The sequence below is a fragment of the Erithacus rubecula genome (assembly GCF_903797595.1).
Source record: "Erithacus rubecula genome assembly, chromosome: 1".
In the NCBI taxonomy this organism is placed as follows: domain Eukaryota; kingdom Metazoa; phylum Chordata; class Aves; order Passeriformes; family Muscicapidae; genus Erithacus; species Erithacus rubecula.
In genome coordinates this window covers 36,638,222-36,652,131 of record NC_136658.1, presented here as the reverse complement: position 1 = coordinate 36,652,131, position 13,910 = coordinate 36,638,222, and the positions used below count along the sequence as shown (strand labels likewise).

Sequence of the window (13,910 nt, the reverse complement as noted above, 5' to 3'; positions counted from 1 at the left end):
GACCATAGGAAAGAATTTTTAATAGAAGAAAACTTTAATTACATCCTCAGACCACTTTGGTGTAACAAGGACTTAGTGTTAATAAGAATCAGGGTTTAGGTGTTCCAAATGCTCTTTAAAAATAACATAACAATGTGCAAAGTAAACTCCAAGTTATTAATTCAAGAGTAGTATGAGCAGCAGCAGCAGTAAAGAAACCCAATATATCCATCAATCAACACTGTGGAAGCCTGTTTGTTTGCACTAGTTAGAGAGTGATGAATAGGTCCTCTGTGTAAAACATTCAGCTACAGTGTGAGAGGGCAATAAATTATGTTTGTTAATTTTATATGCCATACGTATAAAAATCACTAAAAATTGTCACTACACTGTGATGGTGACACAAAGGTTTGGTGCTGTAGAAGCTTTACTCAGTGCTTTTTCATCTCCACAAGTGAAGGTCTCTGGCATTTCCTGCATTTTAAGGAATATGATATAAAAGGCCGGGAGGAAGAATTTTACCTACTAATCACTCAGGTTCCCAGCTGCCTCACTGAACTATTCTCACCTAAATATGATGCTTCTCACCCTTATAATCCCTGTTTCCTCAGCAGTCATAGCAGAGAGGGAGCTCCAGGGAATGAGTGACTGTCCTCCAGGAGGTGCCAAGAGGGATGGTGAGATGTGTGGTGATGACAGAGGCAGGAGGGAAATGATGCCATGGCTCACCCTGCTCTAGACAGCTGAGGCAGATGAGGGTGATGAACAGAGGCATGAGCTCAGCTGTGGGGCCAGCCTGTGACACAGTCCTGGCCCCTGAGCAACCAGAAAGGAGCATCAAGAGTTTTATCCTGGCTAAGGTGGAGACAAAATTTAGACCTGTGTATCCAGCATAGGCAACCATATCTGCCTGGTATTTCACAGGCTGCTTTTCAAACTGCTTTCAAACTGGGGTCAGAGGGCACAGTCTTTTAAGCCCAGGTTAGACTCTTACAGCTTGGTTTGTCTTTATCCAGGTGAGCTCTTTTAATTTTTGGCTATGGGCTTTGGCCAGGACAAAATTTTGTACACACACACTTCTGCTCCCCAGAAATTTTTCTCCTCTAGTTAAGCTGATTGACGTTGTGTAGTGTATATTGAGGAAAGGTGCAAAGTCTGCAATAGCACTAAATAGTGCAGGCAGAAATATGTTTGAGTATTTTTTAAACCATTGTCACAGAGGAGAAAGCAAGTTTGACAAACCACTCCACTTTTTGGAAGCTTACTTTGCAGCAGTGTGTATTTCTCAAGTCATGGCAGCAATAAAATGAGTCTAATGCATGAGATTGTTGCCATGTTATTAAATGGTGGTGTGAAAACCATGCTTACTTTCATGGGAATGAGGTTCTTTGCCAAAAACAAGATGCCTCAGCTGCCCTGTGGGACTTCATCCTAGAATGGAAGGAATGGAGGGAGCTGCTGTGAGCAGTCAGAGCAGATAGCAGGAATGATCATGCACATTTGTGACAGCCTGTTTGTAATGATGGAGGGGCAGCTCCACCCTTGGCAGCAGATGCAGCAAGCCTGGCACAAGGTGAGGCTTCAGATCTTCCTGGTGTCCCTGCCCTCGCTTGCCAGCAAATATTCCCCAAACTGCTGCTTGCTCCTTCCAGCTCTTGGGTGTTGTTCCCACTTACACCTGGGTGCACGTCCAAAATAATTGCACTGGAACCTGCTCTCACTCATACTTTGTAATATACCTGCTGTGAGAGGGCAGAATTCAACCTGCACACACAAGGCAGCATGGCAAACTGGACAGTCCCTATGGGGGGAAGCCAGGAAGGCTTCACTGATGGCAGCACTGAGCTTCATCCCCCAAGCTACACAGTAGAAATGAATGTAAAAATATAACTAGTTTTGTTTGATTTGTTAAACACAATTCATTTCAACCCCCCGTCAGCAAAAAGTAAATTTTTTCCCTAGCTAATTTTATGTTATCAGAAATGGGGAGAACTCATTAACACTAGTGTTTGAACTGTAGTTTAACAGAAGGCAGACTACCACAGTTCATTAAAATATGCATGTTTGATGTTTGAGGCAATGTTTGCAGAAATCCTTGGGGAAAGGATACTGTGGAGCTAAAATTATGTTTTTCATAGCCAAATGGCATAATCTCATTACCAAAGTTTAGTGATCAAGATGAAAGGTACACTTAGTAATTGCAAGGGATAAACAGTTTTCTCTCCATAGCTGCCCTTATTACTCACAGATAGATCAGTTACATTTCCTTCTCTTCTCTTTCTGTCTTCTTTCCTTCACCACCCACTTCACTTATGATTCACCAGCAGTTTCTATGGACTGGATGTAAGGAATGAGAGAAATATCTGTTCCCCTATTTCATGGCAGAGGAACATCCTGAAGAGATACATTTGCAAACATGCAGCTTGGAGATGCAGATGTTGCTCAGGGGGGATAAACTTTTAAAAATTGATGTTCTTTTCCATGACTTTTTTCTCATAGCTTTCTGTCAGGCTGCTCAGCACACTGCTCTGCAACTTCTTCCAGCTGGTGAGCCCACATTATTTCAAGGAAATCCACTGACCCAGTACAGCAAATAGAAACCTTGTTTTCCTTAGTTACCTTTTGACCCTCAGAAGTAATCTGTGGCCTCCTGGGCATTTGATCTTATGCTGAAAACAGGATTTAGGAGATCTGAAGGAGAAAGGGAAAGGGTACATCTGCCACAAAATTACAGCTCTTCTAAAAATTTCTCTGACCACATTGTCTTTGGAGAGAGGGAAAAAAAGGGTCCTTACCTTGCTTGCAGAATATGGGAAAAATCCTTTTTTGCCTTTAGTCCAGTGCTGCTGAAGCAGCAGTTGGAGTGGCCTTTGGACTATATTCTTACACAGAAATGGAATTAAACCACACAGTCAAAGCACTGGACCCAAGTGTGATCTGGCAGACATGAATTTTACATGTTCTGGTGGACATTTTGTTGGGTACCTACTGGGAGTTTTGGTTCAGAAAGATAGATTGCATCGTGGGGTTTTTTCCTGCTACTTTACAGCTAGCTTGTCATATCTGTAACTGAGGCCCTTAAATCAGGAACTGACACCATTCCCATGTCCTAAATGATTGTATGACCCTGTAGGATGGAGTGATGTGTTAATCTTTTCTAATTATGCTATAGTGTATCTCTTGTGTTCAAACACAGTCAGGAACAGGGCTGTTTCTGCTCCCATGGATGTAGGTGGCAGAAAGCCAGCTGGAGCTGCACCAGGTCCCATTTGCAGCCCAATGACCATGTGTTTGGGGGGAAATTGAAGAGCTTAGGTTCATAGAAGATGCAAGAAAAAAGATGCTAAAGCAGGGTGAAATCTGAAATGATGTTCTGAATGTTCTGCTGCTTTTGCAATATGATTCCTCATTTATCATCCAAATTTATAATTTTCATGCAATTAAAAAATAATTTTTGTTAAGAAAATGTGTTTGATTAGCTTGTACAGTTGACAGCTAATAAAGTAGTGTGAAAAACTCACACACACAAAACCTCTCATCCTAGTGGGAAATTTCATTTTTTCCTGGAGAAAAGGTATATTTCCCTTATCATAACCAGAGAGGGAGGATTAGAATTTGTTCTTGTTCATCTCATTACTGGCTGTAACCCAAAAACTTCACATAGGTGATCCAAACACGCTGTGTTATGACATAAAGCCATGACTCAGAAATGTGCCCAGCTGTGTCCTCACTGATGCTGCCACAATGACCAGGTACAAGGGGATTAAATTAGTTGTAGAAATCACAGTCATTCCTCCTTTTAAAGCTCTTGGTGCTCCCAGCGTGATAGGAGACTGCCAGAGGGTAAGTAAAGAACCCAGACCCATAGAATCCAAATTCAGGGTGGCCTGCCCCACAGTTCCACGTGGCCAGCACAGCAGTCCCAGCTGCAGGAGTGGGTGGTTGCTGCCTTTCTTTCTCCTTCTGGCTGGCCACAGAGCTGGCTAAAGCCCTGGGGTGGACACATCTCTGCTGTCAGACAAGAGCTATTATCAGCTTAGTTTCTGTCATTCAGCAGCAGTAATGCTGCCATCAGAGCAACTGCTGTCAGCACACAGGGAGCCTCCACTGGAGACAGTGCTGGAGTGTCTGCTGCAAGAGAAACATCCTGCTGTGAGCAATCCTGGGTGTCCTTCTGCCATCCTGAAGGAGCTTTGGGGCATTCCCTGGTTGTATCACCCCCTCCTTTACACAGTAGAGCAATTTGAAGGTATCTCAACACCTGTCCAAGTCAGCAAAAGTGCAGCTAGTCTTCCCAAACCCTCAGCATCCATGGTGGTAGCCAGATCTCCAGAATTGATTTGCAGCTTCTGAGGCTGTGCAGTGGAACTGACTAATGCCTGTTTAGGACCTAATCCTGCTCAGATATCCAGGACTCCTTACTGAAACAATGCAGGCCACTGGTTCACAGCACCTACAGCATCTCATCAGTGTCATAGAGATGCCCACATTTAGCTCTCACTACTCTCATGAGCTTCTGTGTCATGCCTTCCTGGAGGCAGACCTTCATTTCAGGGACTGTGGTGGCCTCTGCCATATCCATACCATAGAGCCCATGCCTGGCAGAGTTTCTTTGGATGGATTTGAGATCCCTCAAGGCTTGCATGCACAGTGGGCCACAGGGTCTGCAGCTGAACACAAGACCCAAGGAAGCTGTGCTGCTCACAGGGTCTGGGATAGAGCACAAGCCTAGGGAAGCTGTGCTGCTCACAGGGTCTGGGACAGAGCACAAGCCCAGAGAAGCTGTGCTGCTCAGGATGCAGCACACTGTGTGCTTGCCTGGCCAGAGGCCACACCATGGCCTGAGCTGGTGCTGTGAGCCATCCCTGTGACCTGGGTCCCTGCTTTGAGCCACCTCCCTCCCTGTGACATGCTGGATACACCAAATGAGTCCTGCGTGATTCAGCTCGGTGGAGCTGCTAGTGGTGGAAGGAGCACCCCATGACAGCTGTTGCATGTTATAGGTTGCAAAAATGAGAACTCATACAGTACATTTTTTTCATGAAGTTGCTTAGGCAAGCTGGAGGTCAGGTATTCTAGAGCCCTTCATTTGACAGCTGTCTGTCAGATACACGTAAGTTGATTTTAGCAGTCAGCATGCACCTGCCATCTCCACCTTTTCCTAAGATTTTGGTGCCAAATGTCAGAAATGGGGGATTTTGAGAATGTGATCCAGAGCTGCTGGTGGCTGTCATCCCAGGTTTGATGTTAAGTAGCTAGAGTTTGAAAGGGTGGATGAATGATTGGTTCATGTATCTGAGAACTGCTACAGAGGCGTTAGCTACAGACTAATTGCTGCTGCCTAAGCACCCAGTTTAGACTGCACTGAAGTCCCTTCAGAGAGGGGTTTGGTCTGTTGGCTGATTCCTTCAGCTAGAAAAGTTCTGTGATCCAAGCTGACAGAAATCTTGAAGTTGAAACATAAATCAATTCCAGCCCTTGGCAGCAGGTCTCTATCAAAACATGATACAGTCACCTCTGTAAGGAGGAGTGACTCTATCCCTTCTAGTTAGACTGACATCTGTCAGAAGCATAGGAGGAGAAAAGTAGGTAAAATAATGGAGCAGGAGAATAAAATTAATATCTGTTTTGTTTAAATTTCCATTTGCTTTCCAACTTCTAAATTTTTTGGGGAAAAACATTAAAGATAAGCCTTTGGCTCCATGTAGCATTTTTGTGATACTCATTTTGAAGCCAAAGTGTCACTGGTTATGAAGAGAAGAGAAGGGAATGAAAAAGATACCTTCTTACTCAACTGATCAGTCCCTGGTGTGCATTGAGTCATAGCTGCTTATTTCACTGACAGAAACAAGTTTTCATTCTTTTCTTTCCTCTTCCTATTAGCAACACACAGCACTGACAGCTAAGGGAGGACTGGATGGCTCACACTTTGGCTCTCAGGTCACTAACAGCAGAGTTAACTATATTTTTATTGCTGCAAATGATGCACAGGCTAGAAGAACACAGCCTGACTTTCAGGCCACAGGTAGTGTTCACATTCCTGGCAGATGGAAGAAACAAGTGAGGGATCTTGCAATGGAAAGAAAATGTGAGCCCAGCCCTCTGAATGTTCACAGCAAATACTATACAAAAACAGGGCTCTAAAAAGCCCCATGGACAGATCAAGAGACTATTTGGAAAAAGAAAACTGTGGAACAAGTCTGACCCTTAGTAAACCCTAATCCAGCCCAAACCCTTTTTGAGAGCAGAGATGTGGTCTTGGGAGACAAAAATAAAGCTGAAAGGGAAGGCAGTGGGGCACAGCAAGAGGCCATATAGAAAACAGAGTTTTACTGCCCCAAGGCCAGGTGTTCATTCACACCAGGCACCACTGGCTGGGACATGCTGTGAGAGGATGGCCTATGCTTCCTTCCCGAGAAAATCTCCATGGTTGGATCTGTGTAAATTATTTTGTTCATGATAAAATAACTGGTTGGTTGATTTGTCAGCTGAGGAAGTTCATGCCAAGAATATCCTGTTCAGTGTTCTACATGTGCTAAGACTCTGCATTAAAAGCCTAAGGACCAAATACTCCAGTCTGTTTCCAGTGTCAGAAAACAAGATTTAACCCAACAGGCTTGCTAAACTGGGATTATGGCAATGCATTTCACATTGTTGTATCTGTCTCTTGTATTTGTTGCTAACCAAAACAGATTTCATTTAACCAGGGAATTAAGCTGAGCTAGTAAGGGCCAATTTTGCACGAACCTTTAATGCTTCTATGCTGATTTTCCTACTTCTATCATTTCATCCCTCTGTAAGTTTATCACATGTGGATGGATACTGGTGCCAGCAGTCTTTTCCCCCTCCAGTTTCTGCAAAACTTTTCACGTGCATGCAGTGTGCACTTACTCACACACACAAGGAAGCACTCCCGGTGGAGTTGCTCTGAGTGTGCTGCCAGCACATAGCAGAGGTGAAACCACCAGGCTGCAATGAAAAGTTTTGCCCTTGAGGCAAAAACAGGGATGGAGACAAAAAGCATTTATCATTTCCTGTCACTGTTATTGTCTCATGGTTCCTCCTCAGCTAATGCCAGACCTCTGGCAGTGGAGCGGGGAGGGATGGGAGAGCTCATGCTGTGCATCCATTGAATTAACAGTTTGAAGGAAGAGGCTTCCAGTAGCTCCTTAAAGAATCACTAAGAAGAGGAGCTCAGGCAAATCTACTCTTTAGGTAGGTCCCTTTAGGATAGGATTTGACTTGTGAGTTATTTAATTTAGTTTAGCAAAAAGGTTTTAATTAATTCAGTTAAATGCATTTAAATGTACATTGTAATCCTACAGACCCATTGGAGTCATTGGGAGCCCTCAGAGTGACTTCAATGATTTTGGTTCTATAAATACATTTTCTAATTATATTTATTTAATTTATTTAGTTGTAGTAAAGATTTCTGGCACAGGACAAAAAAAAGTCTTATGCTTTCTAAATATAAATCTAATGCTGACTCTACTCCTAAAAGTCATATTTCAATGAAAGACTTCACTCTATCATCAAACCAAGTGAAACATCCATGATGTCTGAGGTCTTCTAATGCTTATCAAATGTGGATTCAATTTGAAGAAGAAATAAAAATCAAATAAACATTCCTTTCTATCAGGACTAGAATTTTTAGTTTCTCTCTGTATTTTTTCTGCATTTCAATGATGAGCATTCAATGATGAGTCCTGCCAAAGCTGCTAAAGAAAACCCCCCCCAAAAAAAAAAAAAAAATCAGTGTCTCCACAAAACATTGATAATTTGAAAACAATATGCTTGACCCTTTCAAAATGTGCAACCTCACTCCTACGCTTTTATTTTTGTAGCAGCCCAAAATCTGGCAAGACACTTATCTCTCCCATTGACATCACTGAATCATGGATCAGTGCACATAGGCTGGAAGCTTGTGATTAATATCTTCATGCTAGTATTTTTACACTTAGCTAACTTTCCCCTAAGAATAATCCAACCATTATCAGAATTTTTTTTGTTTGCAGTATAAATTGAAGTAATTATTGCAGGTTATTTCACACTTCCATTGTAAAAGCAGATAAAAGCAAGCCAGACCACAGATGTGTTGTCCTCAGTGCACTCAATGACAAAGTAAAAGGCAGTCTGTGCCTAAAAGTGGTACATGTTCTTTTCTCATTTGTAAACTGTGACATGCTGTTTTACTATTTTGTATGCGTTTAATAATCAGAATCATTCATGCATACATTTCTTTAGTGGAAAGTGCCTCAAAAACACTTGTTTGGGGCAAAAAAAAAAATGGATGCTACTTTTTACCTGTAGAAAGCCACAAGACAATTCAGAACAGTTTCGAAGATTGCTCTTCATCAACTTTAACTTAGTTCTTCTTCAACCAGATTCCGAGGCTGATATCTTTTCCATTTTGAAATAGCACTTTCATATCTTCAGCCTGACCTCTTGGCTTGTGTTTAGTAACCACAGGAGTCCAGGATCTCTGCTGGGAGGCTGCAATGCCAAATAGAATCACCTCATTAAAACCAATGTTGAGGTGGCATCGTGTTGAGGGGACAATAATTCTTAAACAGCACCAAGATGATCTCTTGTTGTCTGCCCGTGGCCTGACCAGGTGCTCTTCTAGGGCACTGCTCTGCTATTGCCATGCCATCTCTGGCATCTGTGTGTTTCTCAAGCTATGGGAAATAGGTTAAATGACTTGATTTTTCTTGCCCTCATTTTGCACTCCTGTAGCAGAAGTAGTCCCAGGCACTCTGCAGCTCTCAGTGTTTAGCATTTTTTACTTCAGTTCAGTGTGATGAGGGAGCAGGGTCTACCTGCCAGCCATGTATGCCTAAGCAAAACTATTTTGGGCATTGAAGACTGAGCCAAAGAAAAAGCATTCCCAGTAAGATCTATTTTATGTATATCATCTCTTGAGTATCCTTTAAATGCTTCATTAATTCTGAGGCATTAGTACAGCAAGGAATAACTTTTCACTTAATCATTCATGACCAAGACTTTTCTTGTAAACTGGATTCACCCTCTCATCTCCAGACTTTTATTCCTCCTATCTCACTCCTCATTTGAAGTAGCAATCTGCTACTTATCCTGAAAACAGCTCTTTCCAGGCCAAAGGAAATGGTGTGAAGCTGCTTTTTCCCTCTCCCCAGCCTGCAGCCAGGACAAGCGAGTCCAGAAACTCACTACTGAGTATCGGACACAGAGTCCCAGCAGGGACAGATGTGTTCAAGCCCATGTCAAAAACTGAGGAGATGAAGTCTTTCCCAGGCTGCAAATGTCCTGTTGCTTAAGAAGAAGAGCTGGTCTCCCCTTTTACTGTCAAAACAGAAAAGAAATATGGTGAATTATTTTCCATGAAGTTTGTTTTATTACTTAGTTTGCTGGCTGGGTCAAAATTCCTATGAAGCTCAGAACTTTTATTCTTTTCAGTTGCTTTTTGAGGTGATGGGACCCCATTGAGTCAGGAGGTCTCCTTCATCACCCTTGAGCTAGAAATGCAAGGAAGAAAAGAAAGAATTAAAATTCTGTACAAAGGTCAGAGAAAGCTTAAAGCCTGCAACTTGAAACCACTGGCATGAAGCTGCAGCACTTCATATTTCTGCTGGGAAGGGATCCTGCTCGTGGAATCAGAATAAAAGAAGTTCTTGTGAATCTCACCAGTGAATGTAGAGATACATACAGGCAAAAGTATATGTGTATGTTTTATGTATGCATATTTGTTACATAAATGCACATGTATATAGAGAGGAAAATCTTTAGGGCAGTTTTCGTTTGAAATCTTTGCTTACTCCTGGATGATTAAAAAGGATAATAATAACAACAATAAAAAAAACCCCCTCAAATAGGGATTAAATCCACAAGAGAAGAAGTGTTCCATTTATTGGAGCCTTGCTTATCTCACACAGAGTAAGGGGATTATGTGATTGCTTTTGTGTTCTGAACGATTGTGGCTAGACAGTTTCTGACATAATAGACTTGCCTACTGAAATAGAAACATTACTGTGAGATGGGTTTGCAGCTGGCTGCAGAAATGTGTTTGTCTGAACAGAAATGTCCCTTGTAACTTACTGAAATGCTTGCTCTGAGCGTGGAAGTCAGGCCTTTTGGGGAAGACATACACTGACATACTTGTGTTGGGATCACAAGACACCAGAGCCTCTGGAGACACTGGGGTGGTGTGCTTGGACAAGGGACCTGTGTTCATGAGCCCTTTTGAATTGACAATGCAACCCCACTCTCACAGGCTGGAGGCAGGGGGTGTGAGGAAAGCTGCCTTTTAGGGCACGCTGCTAACTGAGTAACAGGCAGGAGCGCAGTGGAGTTATGTGGTCAGCTGTCCCTGAGAACAGGCTTTGGAAATATTCCTGTGCCAGGGCTTCATCTCTGTGGACACACAGAGTACAGACTCCTTTCTGATAACTATCATTAGCTTCAAATATTGCTTGGAATGCTTAGGGCTACATGGCTCCCTGAAGACCCTACAGCTTTGCTCTGCTTCAGACTGACTGGTGTGCTGTCCTCCAGGGCTGCTGTCTGCATTTTCGAGATGGTAGCATATTCCATGGAAGTGTTCAGTCCTGCTTTACTCTGGTGTAATGATCACAAAATGCCTTTCAGTGTTACACACAATTTTTAGCACAGCAAAAGAGAGTCTCTGAATCCTTTTCCAACCAAGGACAGAACTTCCTTAGGTGATACTGGAGAAATCAGAGCAGAGATCAGTTCCTCTTCCTCCATGCCCTTGCTTTTCCTTGGGCTGCCTCTTTCCCCACTTTGGTAGCTCAGCAAATCCCATGTGACAGAGGAGATGCTCCCATCCAGCATGGCTGGGCAGCAAGAGAACTGAAAGCCCAAGCTGGGGCTTTTGAAGCTGTCAGTGTGGGGTGGGGGCAGTTGGCTTCAGAGGAGCAGTGCAAAGCCAGTGCAAAGCACATGGGAAAAATCCTCCCCCTCTAAATCTGAAACACTGCACCCAGGCACAGTGCCAAGTCAGATCTTTGGGCTGTGCTTTGCTATCCCTCCCACCAAATCTCAGTATGTCCTTTCTAAACGTTTCACCAAAATAAAGCATAGTCCCAGGCCTCCCATGCACTCATGGCTGTAGTCCCCAAGAAAGGGACAGCCTTGGAGGGATGTGCTCCAGGATGTAGCTCCTGGGGGCATGACTGAGCCTGTCTATGTTTTTCATAGATGGGGTGCACTCATGGGTCAGGGCATTTTGTTAGGCAAGGCAGCCCAAGCCACAGGAGTGTTGGGAATGGACAACAAAGGGTTAAGGTGTTCAGGCCATTGCAGCCACATCAGAGTTACTCTCCTTTCCTGTTTTCATTCATCTCTGGCCACTTCCACCAACCCACCCATTCCCACCCCTTCCCCTAACCTGGTCACTTTGTTTGGGGAAGACATTAACTTTCTGCAGTGTTGCTCTTAGTGGGGCTTTTTTCCCCATTAAGATTATGTCACTTTAAAATCATTTCACTTCTAAAAATGACAATAAACTTTACACTTTCCTGCTGTAAAACAGGCCAGTGCTGTCACTAGTTTGCCTGTTCTGGGGGATTTATGGCCCCAAGTCTGATGTGATGCAATCCTCTCAAATGAAAAATCATCACGACTGAGCCTGTAGCACAAAGAGACGATTTAAGAGGAACGGGAATAATTAAGGCTGCCCCTTACAAGCCCAGCACAAAGGCATTTCTCAGAGCAGCCTGTACTCTTAGTGAATAGGCAGAAGGGGATCTCAGTAGTCCAAGACTGAAATCCCCCATGGTCTCCACCACATCTGCCAATGAAGGCGGACCTGTGTCTTTGGATTTTAGCCAATGCCTCTGTGAAAAAGAAACTGAGATTCTGGTGGCTTTCTTCCTTCCTGAGCCCTCCAGACCTGTCTTGGTGAGGGGAAGATGCTGAAGCTGTGCATCACACACACACACACACACCCCACAGAGCTCTGCATTACCCTGCTTTCAGTTGTTTCCTCAGTAAGGAACTGAGAGCCCCACATATTTGCATAAATAGAAGATAGGACTTCAGTTTGGCCAGGGCTGTCATCCCTTGCTCAGCAACTGCTGGCTCACGTGAGCCCCTAGCCTGAGCTTGGCATCCCTTGGGTTTAGAGTCTTCTGCTACCTTTGTGCCAGTCTAGGCAGGAGTCTTTTCGATGTCACATCCAAACCAAGGGCTGTTGAAAACCTGTTTCCCAGTGTCCTGGGGACTGCAGCCTTCTGTGTTAAACCCCCCAGACATCTCCCTTCCAAAGGTCCCTGCTATAGCCTGCCTTTCCCTCAGAGACACAGGCATCAGGTCACCACCTCCTGCTGTGCTGCTGGGGGATAAAAAAGGGTCCTGTGGTGCTCTAATCCTCCCCTCTGCCTTTTGCCTAAGGCACAAAACTGCCTATGGGGGAAAAAATTGCCCAGCAAATGAATGTCCTCCTGACCATTTACTATTGGCTTGAAATTTTGAGACCAATTAGAATTCAAACAGAGCATTTAAGAAAGAGAAAAAGGCACATTTTAGCTAAAATAATAATCAAAGTTATGTTTTAAAAGTCCCCACAAGACCGTTTCCCCAGAAATTCGGTGAATTTTAGACTACTACTTTAAATGAGGGTGCTTTGAAACTGGCACGTGTTGCATTAGCAGCCCTTGCCGCTGGGCTGCTCTCTCTTTGAGAATGAAATTCATGTCCAAAATGTTAAAGGAAATTGCCACTCCAGCTGACTGACAAGGTGGTAGTTTCAAAAATACTGAACTTCAGTTTTTCTGCCCCCTTTCAACTAAAAAAAAAAAAAAGATCAATGATTGCAACAGGAACAGGTTCTGGCTGTTTCAAGCTTTTATTAAATCTCACTTGTTACCTAGAAATGTGACTGAACAGAAAACCAACAAGCATGTTATAGAGACACAACTTTTATTTTCACAGGATTTTGAACTAAATAATACATATAATTTTCATCTTCAGTTTCTGTCTTGGCTCTGTCTGCATTTCCAAGAAGGAGACTTCTGACTATGAAAGCCTTAGGTCAACTTGCAGCTGAAAGCACTCTAAGATCTTTGCAGCATTGTGAACACAAGTGGTGTAGTTTATTAACAATAATAAATACCAAAAATACGACAAGTGTGTCAGTGCTAATGACATTTCATATGAGCAGGCTTAAGCCTTAAAGCAGGAAGAAAATTTGTCTTTGATTCAGCTCCTCATTTACTATAATTTCTGTTATTTGTTGTTTTATTTACTTCTTAAATCCATTTCTGAATGTGACACTGGTATTCTCAGCAGACTGCATTCAGGGGGACCATCTTATCAAAAGCTAGATCTGAGAAAGTGGCTCATTTGCTCTACATACTTATCTCATTTTCTGTTTGCAGGGCATCAGTGTAAATCCTGGTATCAGATCATTGCCTTGCTTTATTTTACCTGGAGGCATGTTTTTGAACTTTGGACCATTCATGTAGAATTCTCAGCGTTTCACAGTTAAGTTGGGATAGTTAATTCATGTGTGGTCACATGAGCCCAGTAGCATAATTTGTTTGTTCATTTGGTAGCCATTTTCATGTACTGGTTTTCACTGGTCAGTGAAGCAATGCCAAGAAGAGATAGGATAGAGCTGGACTTAGCCAGCATGGTGTCCCAAGAAGAGGTATTGTCCTAAATTCTTCTTGCAGTGCATTCCATCAGTACATCCCTCACATTTTTCCTGAAAGCTTCTACCATCATCCTCCTCCAAACCTCTCCTCCTCAACTTTCTGTCACCTGTCCCTCCCTGTTTATGTCAGAACCTATGAAGGAATTGGGCTCTGAGGAGCATTTGGAGCTGGACCTGCAGATGTGCAGAGGTGACAGTGCTGCTATGGCTGTGCCAGTCAAAGCTTTATCCAAATCCTGCCTATCTAAACTTACCAAACCATTGGGACAAATACTTA

General features: G+C 43.2%; 1 protein-coding gene across 1 annotated transcript in view; it reads left to right on the top strand.

Moving 5' to 3' along the window:
- MAML2 (mastermind like transcriptional coactivator 2) overlaps nucleotides 1-13,910 on the top strand; it is a 205,390-nt gene that overhangs the window by 158,603 nt on the left and 32,877 nt on the right. The window lies entirely within an intron of this gene.